Below are 6,536 nucleotides of genomic sequence, written 5' to 3' on the forward strand. Positions count from 1 at the left end.
CAGTTACCTTTATATATTTTATTCCTTGGCAGAATTAAATGGTTGGAGAAAAAAAAAAGCAAGGAAACAAATCTGCAACAAAATATTGAGCTATACAGAAGCATAGCGGCCCAGGTTAACAACTGGAGCTTGTAAAATGGCTTGGGCAGAAACTTGGCTTGTTTAATTCAAGTCAAGCACCCCAGTCAGAATGAACATTGGTAGAGGAAAAAAAATGGAATTTCACTTTAGTGGTGTGGCCCAATAAATAAACTGAACAGTCAAGAAAGTTCCAACTCCAGTTGAAAATCAATACCAAAGAGACCCTGTTGGGTTTCATGCAATTTATTCAATCGAAATTCACATGACCAGTTTAACCTCTCCACTAGACACCACAGTTTGCCCACTAGAGATGGTCTTGATGGGAGTGTCTCTTCCTGTAAAAGAATTTGTAGAAGCATGAGGAGCATTTAAATACCAAAGTCGCATGTTTCCTGAAGTCAGTTTACAGCAAGTACTCACTTTTCCTAGTGCAGCTTTGCTCACAGGAGCCAGAAGAGGGATGGCACACCGCTGTACTACAGTGGATGAAGATCTAACAGAGGCGGAAAAAGGGTTTAGCCATAATATTAACTAAAAAAAGCACTAATATTAAGGGTTGAGGTAAGGCTGCAGAGCATACGGTTTCCTGCAGAGGAGCCAGTGATGCTGGATCAACAAATGTGAACATCTTGACAATAAAGCGCTTGTAGTGGGTCGGGAACTGAAGACCAGATGATCCAGCCACTGGAACCAATGTGGTCAGGTAACGATCGTCCTGGTAAGGGCATCTGAAAGGCAAAGAGGCAGTCAGAAATGCCTTACAGCACACTAGATGGATAAAGACTGGCCATACTCACCCATCAACCAGAAGATCCCATTGGGGTAGACGGAGTGGACTGGGGGTTGATGTCGCCCAGCAATGTCCCAGCATCAGGACAATGTTGGGGTCGGTCCTCTCCAAAATGTGCACCTCAACATACACAGGCTCCCGCAGGACTTTTGTAACTGGATAATCAGCATCACTGTAGTAGGACGTGTACGCCTCGTCCCCTGAGGAAGAATGCAGTGTTTAACTAGAAACTGGAGTTTTAGAAAGGCTTCAGGCAAAGTTGGGGACCAACACTTACCTTCTGCACAGCCTTTGGTGACACATTGACCATTTGCCAGTCTAAGCTCCACCCTGAGGGGTCCAGGAGCAGCTACTGGTGGAGGTGGAGGAACGGTGTTGACCTCCACAACCAGAGCTTCCACAGAGGTACCAGAGTACCTGCACTGAAAGAGAAGACTAGACAAACAATGAGCTTGTAGCATTTGTCAATGATTCACATTTATGATAAAGCATACATCACTTACTCAAAATGGCTGTCCCTTGTAATGGAACCAAGTGGTCCGATACCCACTTCATATGAGGACGTCATTCTGTTTTCATACACCACATACCCACTGTCCTCCTGCAAATAGTAACATTGTTAGCATCCAATCCATTCTAAGCCATGCAGAACAAAACCACAAGCAGTTACTCACCATCATGCTTGTGCCACACGCAGTGACAGGGAACTGGTATATAGCAAAGAAAGGTGTGGATCCCACAGGACTGCAAGTTGGATCACTTCCATCCAGGAGACGGACTGAATCCAAGCTCAATCGAGGCAGCGTAACATCTCTAGCCACCACTACCACAAACTGACCATCTCTTATACACTGGACAGTCACTGGAACGAGTTACAAGAGCAGGTTATTGCGGAGGAACAGTTTAACATGAATGCCTCTACAATGACTCTACACTCTTACCTGCCTTCCCATAATAACACTGCTGTCCATTAAAGCAGCAGTTGATAGCAGCACACTCAGCACCACTGATACCAGGTGGTCCACATTGAATCTGCTCATAATCAGCTACAGTACATTTGTCAAGGGGCTCTGCCTGTGCCACTGGCTGCTTAGGCTGAAACTGCTGAGGATACAGTTGACTAGCTTGCTGTTGACCTGACTGAGCAAACTGTTGACCTGACTGAGGAAACTGTTGACTAGCTTGCTGTTGACCTGACTGAGCAAACTGTTGACCTGACGGAGGAAACTGTTGACTAGCTTGCTGTTGACCTGACTGAGCAAACTGTTGACCTGACTGAGGAAACTGTTGACTAGCTTGCTGTTGAACTGACTGAGGAGACCATTGACTAGCTTGCTGTTGAACCTGCTGAGGAGACCATTGACTAGCTTGCTGTTGAACCAGCTTTTGAACCTGCTGAGGAAACCGTTGACTAGCTTGCTGTTGAACCAGCTTTTGAACCTGCTGAGGAAACCGTTGACTAGCTTGCTGTTGAACCAGCTGTTGAACCTGTTGAGGAAACTGTTGACTAGCTTGCTGTTGAAGTGGCTTTTGAAACCGCTGGTCAGTTTGCTGGAACATCAGAGCTTGAGGATTCTGGGGCAGATCACTCCACTTTGGAACAGCATGACTGAAAGCACAGAACCAAACACAAAGTGCCAGAGACTGAACAGCACACCAACTTCCTGCCATTGTTCAACAGCTAGTCACACTGCTGAGGTGCTGCCCTTTGGTCCTTTTGTACTCTACAGACCTTGGCTAATTAATGATAATCCCTCCCTCTTCATTAACAGTCATGATTCTCCAGACTTGCACGAGTGGGAGTTTATGCAACTGGGTGATTCTATTGTTTCTTAAAAGTAAAATTTTCCCTTTTGAACATACATAAAACCACATTGAGCTGAATTCAGAATAGTATGCTAGTACTATTTCTGCCATTCTGAATTAAGCCTTTTTTATCCTTCAGTAGCTGAATATTATATTAGATGTTTTAGCTATTCTGTATTGTCTTTTTCTTTGAAACACATCATGGCAGCAGGCCTGTATTCAGGGTATGATTAAACAACAACGATGTACTAAAAAACGCGGGACAGTCATTCTGCGGGACAGTCCCGAAATTGTGTGTTTTGTCCCACAAGACATAAATATTGTCCAGCATTTCAGTTATGTCTGTATTATTTTATTTTTTTTCATCCCTAAAATTACAATAGCACAGTAAGAAATATAATAAAAACTGTGCCTGGCATTTAAAAATCTATTTGTGCAGCTGTCATGTTCTAGTTGTAGAAATAACCAAACAACATACGCAAACCTGGAGAGAGGTTTTCCCGCTGATGACAACTAAATGGACAGCTCAAAGAAAAGTGCAGGCCTCATCAAAGTCTGTAAACACAGCTATACCAGCAAGAATTTCATCTCACATTCTGGATAAGAACCTTAAGAGCAGCTCAAATTGATAATTTAAAGCATGAAATCATCCATCCTGATGGCAAATATTTCCAACGAACATGCACCGATGCCATGGATGCTCGAGCGCCGCCTACAGAAATGGTTGAGCAACTACAGAAAAACGGCTAAGCAGAGAAAGTTTAAATCACACCTGCTAGCACACTTCTTAAAATGTTTACTTACTTGGTCAGTAGGCGGTAGAGTTCACTATGTTTTGTGGCTGTTCGAACACATTCAACCACATGAGCATCTACTCTATGAAAGCAATTTGTTCGAATGTGTTGGACTACCTCTGGAAGTGGCCAAAAATAGAAAAGCTCAAAAAATATTAGCCCCTTTTTACATCTTCATTTACCACAGTCCACTTGTGATCCGATTTACAAAAATGCTTCTTAGTACCAGGTGTAAACAAGGCCTTGGACAGCTACCTAGTTGGGATACAGCATTTAAGGGATTAATGCTTAAATGAAAGCAGTCTACTTTTCAATAAACATTACTGGGACTAGCCTGGTAAAAAAGTACTTCAAAAAGTGGAATAAAATCAGTATCAACCTGCACTCATCCTTTATCCTAAGATATGATTCTATACTTGCGTGACTAAAAAAGCATTACAAAAAGCCAACGAGTGACCTCAGAGGGGTTTGGGCATCAATATATGCAGTTATGCTAGTCCAGCCATAAAGTCGTATGTAAAGCCTCAAACAGACAGAAGCTAAAACCTTAATTTGATATGTGAAACATGAACAGGGGCCCAAGTTAACGACTAGAACTTGGCAAATAGTAAAGTTTAAAGGCTTAAGCAGAAACTTGGCTTGTTTAGCTCAAGTCAAGAATCTCAATGCACAAAAGAAAAAGGTTTAGTAGTGCAGAAGTCAAACTGAGAACAGTCATGAAACATCCAACTCCAGACAGAAATGAATACCAAAGAGAAACATGGAGTGAACCAAAAACAGTCTCAAAAACACGGTTTGAAATCGCTGGTGTTTCTGATGTCCCAAACTACCTTGTAACCAATCAGGGGTGCGTTTCCCAAACAACGACGTAACTCTGCATCGTTGAAGAAATCAACTAGCTAGTCACGACTGTTTCCCAAAACCATATTGTCGCAAAGTGGTAGTTCAACCACATTGGTTTATGACGTTACGCAGGTGGTGGAGTAATAACTTTTAATGAATCTGATTGAGAACGAATTAACGCTAGATGTTTTGCTATAAATTACAGACATGGCATCTGAGGACTATTTCTCATTTTTCTCAGTTATTTTGCTTTATTTCCAGATTCAATCATAGACTCGTTCTTACACTAGAGCTCGTTCACACACGCGCACTCTTCAACAACGGTGCTTTAAATCTCTTGACAAACTAAAAGACGTAAATGACATTTGTATGTATTTAAAAATAAAAGACACAGGTTGTACTGAATGTCATCTTGCTTATTTTGTTCAAGATAAGGATTTATTGAGTCCACGTCATGCAAACTAGAAACTATGCATGAAACCACAGGTCGAGAGCTGTCGTTCCAACCACACAACTCTGCGATGCTGTTTTGCGAATATTCGTTAGAACGATGGTTTCGGGAAACACAGACTCGTTGAACTAAACTGATAACGACAGAACTTGCGACCATAGTTGGCTAACGATGCTTTCGGGAAACGCACCCCTGATCAATGTGTGATCGTCAACGAGTGGATCTCCGAGCTGCTGTGAGTGAGTGGAGGCGGGGCTCATTTGCATATTCATAGAAAACCTTGCAAAATGAGGCAAGGGTGTAAAGTTGTATTCAAGCTATTTAAGGCATGCTGCCATTTTTTTCAAAGAAAAAACATTTAAATATGTCATGTTGTTGATCAAAGATGAGATTTAAAGGGGTCATGAACTGGATTCATTTATTATTTAATAATGTTTCCTGGGGTGCCCTTATAATGTTTTACATCAAGAATTGTCATAATTTAGAATTTTTCCAAGCCTGATTTTAGCCTCTGATTTGAATGCTCAGTTTTAAGGGGCGTGTCTGTGTGAGACTTCAGTGTAAACGCCCACTGCTGTGATTGGGTGTGAGACTTCAGTGTAAACGCCCACTGCTGTGATTGGCTGTGAGACTTCAGTGTAAACGCCCACTGCTGTGATTGGCTGTGAGTGTAAACGCCCACTGCTGTGATTGGCTGAAATGTTTGCATATGAAATAGCTAGAATTATATGTGGAAATCTCTCAAAATCTTTTACTACGTTTTTACTTTTACATCTATCGAGAATAACGAATCGTGAAAAGTATTGATCATATATTTAGATCTATTTCCATCATATGAAAGGTTGCAGTGATGAGCATTGAGCAGATGAAAGACAGTCTGTTGATCGCGTATGAAAAGATCTTATCATTGCAATACAATTTCTGCACTCTCAAGAATGCTTTCACCAAATAACAATGCAAACACGATGTAAGTACAGTAAGAGCTTCGTTGTGCAGTGTAACAGCGTCATTGATTTCATAACGAGTTTTGGCAAGTGTCCAGATAAACTCGCGCTGTTTGATTGACAGCTGAGCGATTGGAAAGGGAGCATTCTTTGATAGCTTTCTATAATTTAATCACAGTTTAAATAAGATTATTTTCATCCTACTAAGAGAAACGATGTGAAGTTGATCTTTTAGTCACTGGCTTGATTTACTGATGCATAAACAGTATTCAACGATTTTGAGAAAGAAAATCTGTCTGAACTTGAATAATTACACATCAGAAATCACTGATCACAGATCAGGCAATAGAATAAACATGACTACGAACATGTTTGTGGTGTTGCTGGCAGATCCATAAAAGTCTGTTTGCAAAGCCTGCGCCGAAACTATGACTGATTTACCAAATAATCCACCGTGAAATGCACCGAAAACTAATAATGCACTCCTGAGACATTCACATTGTTGAAAAAGAATCCCCACTATCCTAGCATTAGGATGGTTTGGAAGGTAATGGTATTGATCCTGTGCTCCTGTGTCGATCTTTTCTCGTTCTTATGTCATTATTCACTAACGCTCCAGTGGGCGGGGCCAAAGACGCGGCGACGTAGACATAGGCGTTGATATTCTTCTGCAAAGTCTCCACTTCTCAGATCCTGTCGGTTTACAGACTTGGATTCAATAAAAGCAGTTTTTGGAATCACAAGGAAGCTTTGAGTTTTGAAACTTACAGGGTATTTTTTATAATATGACAAACTCTTATCTGTCAAAAGATCAAGGAAAAATTTAA

At 41.3% G+C, this 6,536-nt stretch overlaps 1 long non-coding RNA gene across 1 annotated transcript; it reads right to left on the bottom strand.

Moving 5' to 3' along the window:
- Positions 1-308: 308 nt before the first annotated feature.
- On the bottom strand, positions 309-797 carry LOC307168753. The gene is made up of 3 exons (XR_013822969.1): positions 662-797; positions 502-574; positions 309-416 (listed from the first exon to the last, which is right to left on the bottom strand). It is a non-coding gene; the product is annotated as an uncharacterized lncRNA (long non-coding RNA).
- Between the last annotated feature and the right edge of the window lie 5,739 nt (positions 798-6,536).

This window comes from Squalius cephalus, assembly GCF_949319135.1.
Source record: "Squalius cephalus genome assembly, chromosome: 12".
Lineage (NCBI taxonomy): Eukaryota > Metazoa > Chordata > Actinopteri > Cypriniformes > Leuciscidae > Squalius > Squalius cephalus.